The sequence below is a fragment of the Pelodiscus sinensis genome, chromosome 6, assembly GCF_052426305.1.
Source record: "Pelodiscus sinensis isolate ZL-2025 chromosome 6, ASM5242630v1, whole genome shotgun sequence".
In the NCBI taxonomy this organism is placed as follows: Eukaryota; Metazoa; Chordata; order Testudines; family Trionychidae; genus Pelodiscus; species Pelodiscus sinensis.
The window spans coordinates 64,983,363-64,995,920 of NC_143057.1; the positions used below are offsets into that span (position 1 = coordinate 64,983,363).

A 12,558-nucleotide genomic window follows, 5' to 3' on the forward strand; every position below is an offset into this window, starting at 1 on the left:
CAACATAATGTGAAATTAATGGCAAGCTGGAGGACATCTTACTCTAACTGCTATAATACTCATTTTATTAGGAGTAAGGGAAGTCAGAGGAAGAGTGCTCTAACTCGGATTTCCTGCTGTGTAAACAACGCCAAAGCCAAAATAAGCTATTTTGACTTAAGCTATGCAGTTGATGTAGCTCAAGTTGCGTAACTTATTTTGGCTTTAGCCCTGCTGTGTAGATGCTCAGTTCTAGGGAGGATGACAGTGCTGGAAACGCTTGCCCTTGAAGAGGCTCAAAAGGAGTGATTTTTGTATATTTCATTACTCTGCTTACATGTGTATGTAGAACTGAGAAGGACTGTGCAAAGGAACAGCACAGTCTGTCTCCAGAGTTTATCATCAGTTGTACTTATAACCTGAGAAACTGATATATTAACAAGGTTGCAATTATCTTTTTGGCAAATTATCATGCTTGACAAAAACAGAATGATGTTTTTTATGTGATAGGTGTAAGAAGCAGTTTTGATCCCCTCATCCTCTGAACACCTCTGAACTTTGAGTAGTTTCAAAGTCCATCATCACAACACTGAACAGAGTCTGGTTGCCAACAAATTCATATTTACATTAGTTATGTTCTCCCTTAGAAATATTATTTGATTGGCTTCATACTGTGAATCCATTTTCTGCAATTTGCCTTTTTCCTAGCCTCCATACATTTGCTTGTTCAAAATACCAACTTCATCAAATGTGATAAAAACTAACTGCAGACCAGGCTGTCAGAGAATAGTCTTCATAAAACTTATGATGGATGTGGAAAGGGCTAGGCGAGATGTCACAAGGTATTTTCCTTTGGCATCTTTAGATTGAGTGAATCACACAGCATACCCCAAAACTCACTGTTTATTGTCCGTTATTCTTTGATATTTTTTCATGTTATATGGCTCTAAAGAGTTCTCCTACTTTAGAAAAGTCACAAATGAACTCAGATGATTATACTTTTAGTCATCTCAGTTCCTGAGTACAGTGAAAGCTTTGTTACCTGGCACTCTTGGTGAATGGGGGTTGCCGGTTAATTGAATTGCTGAACAACAAAGCTTATGGCTCTGCCCCTGTTCCGTACTGGCAGATCCAGTTCCCAGCAGTTCGAGGCAGGCTCAGGGGAAAGGGAGTAGGATTGCCAGATGTCCAGTATTTGATCGGTTTTTGCGCCCTCTGTCTGGTTTAGGCATCTTTCATGGACTCTCAGTCAAAACTGACTGGGGTGGAATTTCTGCTTCTTTCCACTGTGGGGACACCCAAAGACCTGGGTATGGGGGTGTCACCTTCGTGCCCCCACCCCCTGTCCTGCCATTGTGTTACCCCGGGGGCCTCTCTCTGCTTTGAGAAACTTGACAGATTTTTAACCCGTGTGTTCGGTATTTTGGGGGAGACCATTGTCAGCCGACGGTCAGGGCAGTGAGTCCCTTATGACCGGCTGAAGTTCTTTTAAATTGTGCTTGGTTCTGTTACAGCAACTGAAGGAGTCAGGTTAAAGCTTAAACAGTTACTATTTTATTGTTACAGGGTAAATTTAGCTGTTAAATGCTACTACTGTGTTACAGATAACACAGACATAACAAAGGACAGGACAGAAATTACACTAATAAGTTACTTACAGGTACCATGAAACCCTTTGGTTCTCTGAGCTCTTATTAAATGCATGCAAAATAGACACATAGCAGGTATATATTCTCACCCCTGCGTTCCAGACTTGGCGTGGCCAGCGTCTTTCTCTCAATCCCTCGGGAAGAAGTAGGGCGAGGTTGGGCGTCCCACAGACCTCGGGAGACAATCAATACCTGCCAGCAGGTATAGATGATTGGAGCTCAAATAGGGTGGGCTGCTGAACCTCTTTTATACCCCTTGGGTCATGTAGGCTTCTTCCTGGGCTCAAGTGGCCATTAAGGAAAAATGGCTTTGAATGCCAAGTTTCCCACGAAGGGTGCAAAGCATAATTTACACCTGGGAAAATGCAGACAATGGGCACCTCTAGTATGTGTTGGGCGAAGATTCCTCTCTGGGACAGTGCAGGCGTGTCAATTACTGGTACTAGCCATCAGGGCGACGGGAGGCCCCGGGTCATCAGCTAGCCCATTTACTGTCTGGTTTCTGTTTATGGTAGAGTCAGGGACAGGCAGCAAACCTGTGTTCCCAGGGCATCAAAGGCTGACTGCCTTTCTCTTGCTCTCTGGGGGGGGGTAACAAGATGGGGTTCGTGGAAAAACAAGATGGGGTTTTGTGTCTGGCTACATTCCACCCCCTTGACACGCCTCACTATGTCCCAGAACGCAAGATGGCGGTGATGCCAGCACCCTTTGCCCTCCTTGGAGGAAGCTAAAATCGCCCTATCAGCAGGGTCTGATCAGATAATTTGGATCAAGGGATTGATTAGGATCGCTTCCCAATGCCATATACCAGATTTGTGCAGAGGAGGTAGCAGTGTACACAAAATGCCTAACAATACATAGAAGCATGCAGCAAGCAATTACAACAAGTAAAATGGTTAATATAGTATTTACAATAGAGTGAAGGAAGGGAGTTAACGAAAGTCCTAGGTATTGGGCTAGCCAATCTAGCCATGAGGCTTTACATTTTTAGTTACAGCATGTCTTATCCCATACCGTTTGTTGCCACTTCCCTTGCCTCCCCTCTTGACCTCCCCCCAGAGTTATTTGGAGGATTGTGGTAGTCACTGTCATGGAACCATACCGGTCCCCATCGGAAGATGTCACTTTGTTTCACCAGTCATTTGGGCTGAGAGGGACAAACTCGATTCCCAGTCCAGTAGAGGAGTCAAGTAAGGTGTTCCGGTACAGCAGTAGCAGTTGGGATGAGGAAGAAGACCATGGCGAGTTGGAGTACCATGTCTTATTTCAATAGTCTGTAACTAACAACAGTGGTTGCAAGCGCTACAACAGCAAGCGGTGTATATATATATACAAAAAGTTCATGGTGGTTTCCCGGATCCACACCAGCATTGGGAGGGATCCATCCCACTGGAGCGCTGTTCAGGGCTATTGCCTCAGTTTCCTGTAAGAAAACATAAGGTTTGCCGGTCTTGGATACAAGCCAAGCCTCAGTAATGGTTATTGGTGTTAGCCCAGCATCTGCAGTGGTCCAGACTCCTTTTCCCTTGTAGGAGTGCAGTAAATGGGTTTGTGTTCCCAAACTGGGGTGTTGGGACCAGGGCTATTAAGTGGTTTAGTCCCATGACTGTAAACAACCCTGTTGCCACTGGGGTTGAGTAAGAAAAACCAATTCCTGAAACAATTTTTACTCCAGTTAAAACATACTCCCACCCTTGCTTACTGCTGGGCGGTGGACCAATATACTCTACTTGCCAGGTTGCCCATAGTATTTTTCCATCTCTTAGCCTGGCAAATCATTGCCTTTCTGTTACATGTTTTCTGAGTTCAGCACATAGGGTGCAAGCTTGTACCAGATTTCTGGCTTGTTTGTGGGTGATAGGCCACCCCCTGGCATGTGCCTGCCACACCAGCTTATCGCTCTCTGTGTGTCCCAAGGTTTCATGTAGCCAAATGTACAGGCGTTCCCAGTCCACCTGGGCAGCAAAAATTTGTACTGCTGCATCTGCTAGGTTATTTAGCTATGCAGTCAGGGTGTTATTCTTTTGGACACATGACTTATGCTTAAGGCATTTTGGGTTGCATACTGGTATATCCATTTCCAATATTCCAATCTCCAAACAGGCTTTCCTATTTCCCAGTTATTATTCTTCCAATTAGTTATCCACTGGATGGCTCCAGCCCATACAGCATAGGAGTTAGTGTAGATGGTACTGGCCCCTGCCTCACAAGCTAATTGATTGCTGCCAGCTCTGCAAGCTGAGCTGTTTCTTCTATGTTTGTGGTCAGGGGTGCAGTGGATGTGTCTGCTGAAACAGCAACAGCCTTCCCTGTCCACTTTCCTTTGAAATAGCCAGGCAGCCTGTATTTACATATAATGTTGAATTTAAAAGCAAGCCAAAAGTGTTATCAACTCAGCCTTGAAAAGAGACAGTGAAGTTTCAAAGCTTGAATTTCTAAACTAATAATTTGGTTTCTAGAAAGTTAAATGTCCTTACAAGTTGAATGCCCAACAGAAGCACTAACCAATTTGTGCCTTGTCTATTTGCAATTTTAAGCAAGAGGACATTATCCAAAACAAAATAAAACTAGTTAATTTGAAATCCACAAAATAGAGTTACAATATATAGAGCTCATTCCTTATGCAGTTAACCAATTAAGTTTCAGTAGAATTCTTAATTTTCCTTTCCAGATTTAACAAAGGTGTTCATAGACAAAACATTTACATTTGATTGTTTCTTTGCATAGATCGTTTGCACAGTGCTTAAGGAAGAGGCTGCAAAGAAACAAGGTGTCATTTCTAAAACAAGATTTCCCTTCACATATTACAACCATCACTTAATTCCTTCCACACTCCCATAGAGTCCACCTTTTATCTTCACATTCCCTCAAATTACTTGCTTTGTTCTTTCAAAAAAAATGTTTCTCATTCCTAGTAACTTTCTAATGTTTACTTTACTTTCCTTATTCCTTCAACCATGCCCATATAGGGCTCCAAACTTTTTGCCTTCCCCTTCTTATGGTCCATCCTAATTCCTGCTAAATGACTTTTTACAATGACACATGTTTGTCTACTATTAATTTGGTAAGGAGGGTGAGCTTGTTCACTAAGCCTCATACCTCCTTGTCCTTTTCTTAAGCATATTCCTGAGGGAAGAAAAAAAAATCTGAGAGTTTCTTTAACTCTCAGCACCCATCCTTAAGGGAATCTAGCTCGTCTGGGTACTGAGGGACATGCATTTCTACCTCTTCACTTTTGCAGCAGAGCCTTTAACATTTTTGAAGAACACCTCTTTACAGGTTTTCCACAGAAGACAAAAGCTGCAGCTGTTTCCCTCTCCTTTGAAGTTGAGGGTTTACATATACACAAGCAGTTAGCCAATTTGTCTTGTAGGTCTGAAATTGTATGGACAAGCAGTTAACACTTGATCAGACCAAGGGCTATGCCAGAACCTTTGCAAGATTTTGTTCAAAAGGGGTAACATCTTTTACAAATGCCAATTTCTCAGTCTTCTCTCTGCCTTCTTAAAAGACTGCTTACATTTAAACTTTTCTAGTATACCCAACCTGCTATTGGGACTAAAATAGCAATACCAATACCTCATTTTTCTTTCTTTCTGGAGGGCTACAATTTGAACTTTCTGGTCTCAGGTAGTTTGCTAATCAAACTTAGCTATTACCTGCAAAGCTTCTTTGTGCTGCCAGCTAGGGCATTTGCACCACAAAGGAAATCACAACCTGGTGTGGCTCCTGGAGCTTTCACAGCATTTTAGTCTGTTTGCAGTTTTTACTCATTCTATAGTTTACAGGAAAATGTGCAATCTTTGTTTACAACACTACTTAGCCACATTAAACTTTGCATATAGTGTAACTCTTTCTTTATGCTTACAGTTTTCCTGTACCTTCATTAAACAACTTGGACTAAAATGGTCTTACCAAACCAATTTGTTTTAAACCTACAAACAAACAAGATTACTGGACCTTAAAACTTCATATTATTTACACTATACATATATATATCTACACACAGATACACATACATTCTCTCTGAACCTTTCTTACACTATTTCTACATAGCTGTACAACAATTACATTCCCTTTTTATTCAATGGGGTAGTTTAGTTCCAATAGAACACCCTCCCTTTAGAGTTCTTTTGACAGTCTCTCTCTAATCAAATGTTCAGATTTGAATCAAATTTGCCTGGATTATTTACAGACATTCCTTTGGAAAAAGGGCCCATTTTTCCTTCAGAATGACTGTAAAGAAACCACAGTTTTCTATCTACACCATTTTAGCATTTGCACAACTGCATTTGCTCTCCATTCTTTGCAGAGTTTAAATTCTCTGTGTTTCTCTTTTCTTAAAACACTTTCTTATCTCTAAAATAAAAAACTGGCCTTGTTTCAGATATTACTCTTGTAAGTATGTTTAAGGATTTAGATTTCCAGTACTTACTGCCTTTTTCTCAGTTCTACCACAAGGCTTTCAATCTTATCTGTTACCTGCCTGCTTGTCTGGGCCTGATCCTGTTTTCCATTTCTGCCTGCTTGTCTGGGCCTGATCCTGTTTTCCTTGCTAAATGGAAAGTGGCTCCTTTCCACAGACTCAGGCTTTGTCCCATTCTTTAGCTTGCAGGCAGTTCTATACTTACAGAACTGCACCCACAACTCCTCAGGATTTCCCCAATCCTTTCCTAACATTTCTCTATCCCATTTTGGGTTGCCCCAACCTTCCTGGGCAAACCCTTTCTCTATACCACTAAAATCCATGTCTATCATGACAGGCTTCTTGTTGCTGTATGTGAACCAGTAGCACAATCCTGCCGACTACGCCAATTCTGTCAGCCGACGGTCAGGGCAGTGAGTCCCTTATGACCGGCTGAAGTTCTTTTAAATTGTGCTTGGTTCTGTTACAGCAACTGAAGGAGTCAGGTTAAAGCTTAAACAGTTACTATTTTATTGTTACAGGGTAAATTTAGCTGTTAAATGCTACTACTGTGTTACAGATAACACAGACACTACAAAGGACAGGACAGAAATTACACTAATAAGTTACTTACAGGTACCATGAAACCCTTTGGTTCTCTGAGCTCTTATTAAATGCATGCAAAATAGACACATAGCAGGTATATATTCTCACCCCTGCGTTCCAGACTTGGCGTGGCCAGCGTCTGTCTCTCAATCCCTCGGGAAGAAGTAGGGTGAGGTTGGGCGTCCCACAGACCTCGGGAGACAATCAATACCTGCCAGCAGGTATAGATGATTGGAGCTCAAATAGGGTGGGCTGCTGAACCTCTTTTATACCCCTTGGGTCATGTAGGCTTCTTCCTGGGCTCAAGTGGCCATTAAGGAAAAATGGCTTTGAATGCCAAGTTTCCCACGAAGGGTGCAAAGCATAATTTACACCTGGGAAAATGCAGACAATGGGCACCTCTAGTATGTGTTGGGCGAAGATTCCTCTCTGGGACAGTGCAGGCGTGTCAATTACTGGTACTAGCCATCAGGGCGACGGGAGGCCCCGGGTCATCAGCTAGCCCATTTACTGTCTGGTTTCTGTTTATGGTAGAGTCAGGGACAGGCAGCAAACCTGTGTTCCCAGGGCATCAAAGGCTGACTGCCTTTCTCTTGCTCTCTGGGGGGGGGGAACAAGATGGGGTTCGTGGAAAAACAAGATGGGGTTTTGTGTCTGGCTACAACCATCTGGCAACCCTAGAAGGGAGGCATCTGCTGATGATGTCCAAAGTCTTTCAGTGGCTGGCCGGACAGGCAGGAGTCAGGCACATACGCCTGAAGAAGCAGCGATATTATGGCTCGGGTCAATGTTGGTTAACAGAGTTTTCTGGATAACAGAGTGCTGGATAAGAAAGTTTTCACTGAATCTTATTTACTGTTCTGCAAACTCTATTAGTTGCATTTCTTTCTCCCTTTAATTAAGAACAATTTATTATTTTGGGCATAAAATTTGGGGGTGAGGGGCATTCAAAGGAATATGTACATATCAAGTATATTCTCATAGTGTGGGGAGGAAATTATTATCATTATTCTAAGACTGACTCCTATTTCCACTTGTCTGCAATAATGTTTGCTCTTTCTAGAAGTAAATAAAAATTGTTCAAAATAATATTTATTATAAAAATTTCTAACATTTTATGAAGATTGGTGCAAAATCAGACAGAGTTTAAACTTAATGTCATGAAAAGACAGATATGGCTACAATCTGGGGTAATTTTTGATGGATTATAGTAAACAGACTAAATATGACTTGATCCTTGCTTTGTAGAAAAGGTTAATATCATTTGGTTGCTTTTACCCTTTTTCTTTGGTATCATTTTTAACAATGATTAATAAAGGTAGAGGTAATAAATATACAACTACTTTTCCCTCTCCCTTTCATATTAAGGGACTTGCTCATAAATGTTTTTTTAAAATGTGGTCTTTCCTATACAAGATTATTGCTATGTGTGGGAGGCAATATAAAGTGGGATGGGGGTTTTTTTTTGTATCCCTACAAATTAATTTGCATGTGGGAGAGCTAAGAAAGTAACTAAAAGTGAAAATTAAATGGTGGAGTATGGCAAGCCACTGAAGGGGAATGCAAGCGTTTCTATAGTGTGGTTCTAGTTATATTAAAGATTGCATGTTTTCAAGTAAATGTTTGATCAGTTCATATAGTCGGATGCTTTGTGATTTCCTGTTTTCATAAATTAAAAAGTTGGGCACATTTTGACAATGGGTTTTATGCATTGAAATGTAGTGCAACCAGATGAGAAATGTGAAAAATTCAATTGGATTGTAGAAAGTTGAACCATGTTTTCAATGCAAATCTTGTGCAGTTGCTCAGAGAACCATACAGAATTCCACTGGTTGATGCAGTGGGGCTTCAACCAGTGTTGTCTTCAAGTCGTCATTATCAAGTCCAAGTCAAGTCTCAAGTCACTACAGTTCAAGTCTCAAGTCGAGTCTTGAGTCCCTAAAGTCACTTCCAAGTGAAGTCCCAAGTCTAGTCTCAAGTCTTAATTTAAAAAATGCCAAGTCACTTTTGTACAAGCTATCAATATCGGCATTTTCGGACAATTTTTTCACCAAGTTGCTTTAACAAAATTAGCAAGTCTCAAGTCACAAACAATGAACTCGAGTCAAGTTGAGTCACCTAAGCGACTAAAGTTGGACTCAAGTTCAAGTCATGGGACTCGAGTCAACAACTCTGGCTTCAACTCTCACAGTTAGAGTAGCACATTTGCGGGAAATTAAGGAATATGCGATATATGCAAGTCCCTTCATTTCTAGGTAGTGAACTCTTGTGATTGTCAAAATTTACTTTGATTATATTAACAATAATTCAGTCTTGTATGTATGCTTGTGGAGAAAAGTTGAGTGTAAATCAATGCAGTGCACCTGCCTGAGTCTTCAGCCAGTCTGAGAAACATGAATTGCCTCCAGAGTAGGGTGCTCCTGACACTGCCCTCCCAAGATGGAGGGGGACAATGGCAATCATCATAGCCCAGGATTTTATGGGGAAGGGGACTTCCACTACCATTACCCAGTCATGGCACTTCTGGTATTGATGCTGGCAAGACCCAGTCCAATACAAGTTCTTTAGATGTAAGGGCCTGAAAGTACCCTCCTCCACAATAGACCACCATCTGCCTAAAATCAGGGAATGATGGGGAAGTCCAGCCTATCTAACAAGGGAACACCAGAAAATCTTGTAATGCCATTCCTAAGTTATGTGGGGTCAGAACAAGAATGTACTGCCTTCATATAACCCTGAACAATGTGACTGCAGTGTTTCATAATTGGAAAAAAAAGAAAAACTAGGTTGTTACTTTGATTTGATTCTCTTCAGGTAGTAATGCTCAAGATTAATTATAATGCTGTGTGTTTGTTCCATTACCCTTTTCTTGATAAATACTGACATGACAATAAAAAATTCTACATTTTATAAAATACATCGCATTAGACACAATAATATAAATAATTTTCCAAGATTAGAAGTTGGTCCAAAGAAGGGTTTATGTAAAAAACATTTTCATATTAGGACTGGAATTTCAGTTCTTTGCCTCATGACTTACCCCATAAATATTAATAGATAGCATATCAAAATGTTCCTGTTAATTAAAAGGGCTGTTCAACTTTTAATGATATCCAATTTGAAGATATACGATAGACTGCAAGTAGTTCATGTTAAAATGTATGTTGTCTCATTTTGTTGGAAGATGGTTCTTTTTATTCAAATTATTGATTTATGCAGTAAAATACTATTATAATATATCATGCACAGTCTTGCATTTATTTCTTAAAAATCAATCACTTTGTGCCCCCTCCCAAAGACAACAAATTCCTCTGCCAAAATGAGGTTCTTCAAAAATGTAAATGTATTTCATAAACCATATAGAAAAAGAGGCGAGGTTTTTGGTTAGTGTATAAAGTGCCACAGGACTCCATGCCGCTTTTGCAGATTCAGACTAACACGGCTACCCCGCTGATACTAGAAAAAGAGGGTTTAACTGTCTAGATGGTTTTTTATTTGTATAAAAGTATAAACTGATGAACCTGCATGGTTCAAAGAATTGTTAATGTGAGAAGAGTTTGTCTCAGTCCAGCTCCTAGAGGGATAATCACCAGCACAGTTGATGCTAATAGATGCCCTTGTTGGCAATCTCAATAGAGAAGACAAGGACTAGAATGGGCATGGAAACTAAATTATCCTCTCTCCCCTAGAATGTTTCCTTAAGATCAAGAAATGCAATGGTAAAAACATTTTCAGTCTTTGTCTTTGCTCTCTCTGCTCTCTGGCTGAAAAGAGGACTTTGTTCTCCAGTGCTGCCACTCTACAATTTCCCACATACTAAATTCACCCAGTTTTGGAAAGGAAAATTGAAAAATCATTAAAAATGTGACCTGATGGATGATATAAATATGCAGAAAGAAATCAAGGTCAATGCAACCTCCACAGGAAAAAAAAAAGTAGGTTTTGGTTGAGGATTTGAAGAGAGTAAAGGAGACAGATAACACTGAAATTATGTGATGCTGTTATCACTGTAAATTGTTGCAGCTGTTGTGATTTAAGAAATCAAATTGTCAGTATCAACAATAAAATTAGGTTGGAGAATATTCTGCTGCTCCCGCTGCTGCTGTGTGGGGTGTGCTCCTGAGGCATGGATGTGTTTTCTACAAAAGATTATGAAGAATTCATAAATACATATTTTAACTTTAAAGTTGGCAAATATTTTTATCCTGAGTAATGCAGCTGGATTGACTTGAAAGATGTAGCAGTCTATTGAGTCAATGACTTGCAAATTAAAAAGGACCCATTCTGGCTCTGAAGGAATTGTGACAATATATCTTGCTAAAAATCCTTTGTGTGTGTGTGTGTGTGTGTGTGTGTGTGTGTGTGTGTGTGTGTGTGTGTGTGTGTGTGTGTGTGTCTGTCCGTCTGTCTATATAGGAAGGTAAACACTCAGCAGACTATCACAGCCAGTCTAATAAGCAATTAATACATTTTCAAATTCGTAGGAAAAATACATTCTATGCTACTCCATTGCATTATTGATACAGTGCAAATAATGAAGTTGTAAACATAACATCTGTGTGTGGGTGTGTTTATATATATACTCAGAGAGAGAGAGAGAGATTCAGATTTAGTTACAATTAAATGATGAATTATAAGCATCTCTTTTACAACATATTCAGCTCTTTTTCCTATTTATTTTGTACTTACAAGTTAGAGAGAATTTACAGATAAAGTATTGTTTTATTATATTGTTTTGACAAACCAAAAAGAAATACAGGAATTCAAACCTCATTCTCATAAATAAGACCTTTTTTAGCAACATACTATAACACAAATGGTACCTTCTATTTCATGGCTGTATTAGTGCTGGTCTCAGCAATAATCACTCTAGACAAATAAAACTCAATTTCATCACAACATATTTAATGGGTGGTATAGTCTAAAGTTTTTATGTGGCTGTTGTAATGTAGTTTACACTTTTTGTTTGCATGGAGCAGAATTTGCATCTGATTGTAATATTGGATTTTACAATAGAAATAAAAATGTTTCTCTAACCTTTTCATTTTTTTCCCAAATAACCTGTATATTGAAACAGCATTAATGTCTTTTGAGACTAGCTGTAGTCCTATTAGGCTGTTGAGTTTAGGTCCACAAGTGTCAGACCATGGGTACTTTTAAGCTTGCCTGGGTCCATCTCTTTCTTTGGCCTCTCCTCCTGGGCATAGACTTCATGGTCCAGCTTCCCTAAGCCCACAGGACTAGTGTTGGTCCCCCTTCCACAAGACACCTCAAATGCTTCAGCATAACTTTTCACAAAGCTCCAACCCACTAGGCACTTTGGATTATCATTGACTTCTCCAGGGGCATATTGTTGAAGTACATGCCAAAATTCCCAAGCCAATGACCCTTTAGACAACACAAAAAATATACAGACGCAGGCAAAACAATGACACCAACACACACATCCCTGCCTGACTTAGCTCTCTACCCTCAAGTGTTTTTTAGGCTTATGTTTCGTCTTCTAGTATGTCCAAGATCCTTCTTTTCCCCTTGCCTGCACTTGGCTTCTCTTCCAAAAAATGGTGTTCTCTCACTCCTGTATCCAGCGTTCTGCTTCTGGTCTCGTCTTCCTGTTTCCAAAATGGCCTGTAAGTTAACCTCCCTTTTATAACTTTTAGTCCTTCAATCAGGTGATCAAACTTCTCTATATAGTGATCAGTTGATTTGTTATTGGGCCACCTGGTTAGACTGATTCTTCTGGCAGACAACTCCTTGTCCAAGAGTGCTTCCATATAAACAGAAAACCATAAAGGCTTAATGATTCTCCATTGTTAGCACTGTATCATTACTCCCTTGGAATGCCAGGCCAACATAAAGGTAAAAAGACTACAGAGAAGGCACAAAAGCCCTATGTTCAAAATGAGTTTGTAGTTTGAC

At 40.1% G+C, this 12,558-nt stretch overlaps 1 protein-coding gene across 3 annotated transcripts in view; it reads left to right on the forward strand.

The window, feature by feature from the left end:
- The window catches only part of FBXL17 (F-box and leucine rich repeat protein 17), a 403,072-nt gene that overhangs the window by 263,386 nt on the left and 127,128 nt on the right, over positions 1-12,558 (forward strand). The gene's annotated exons all lie outside the window — the stretch shown is intronic.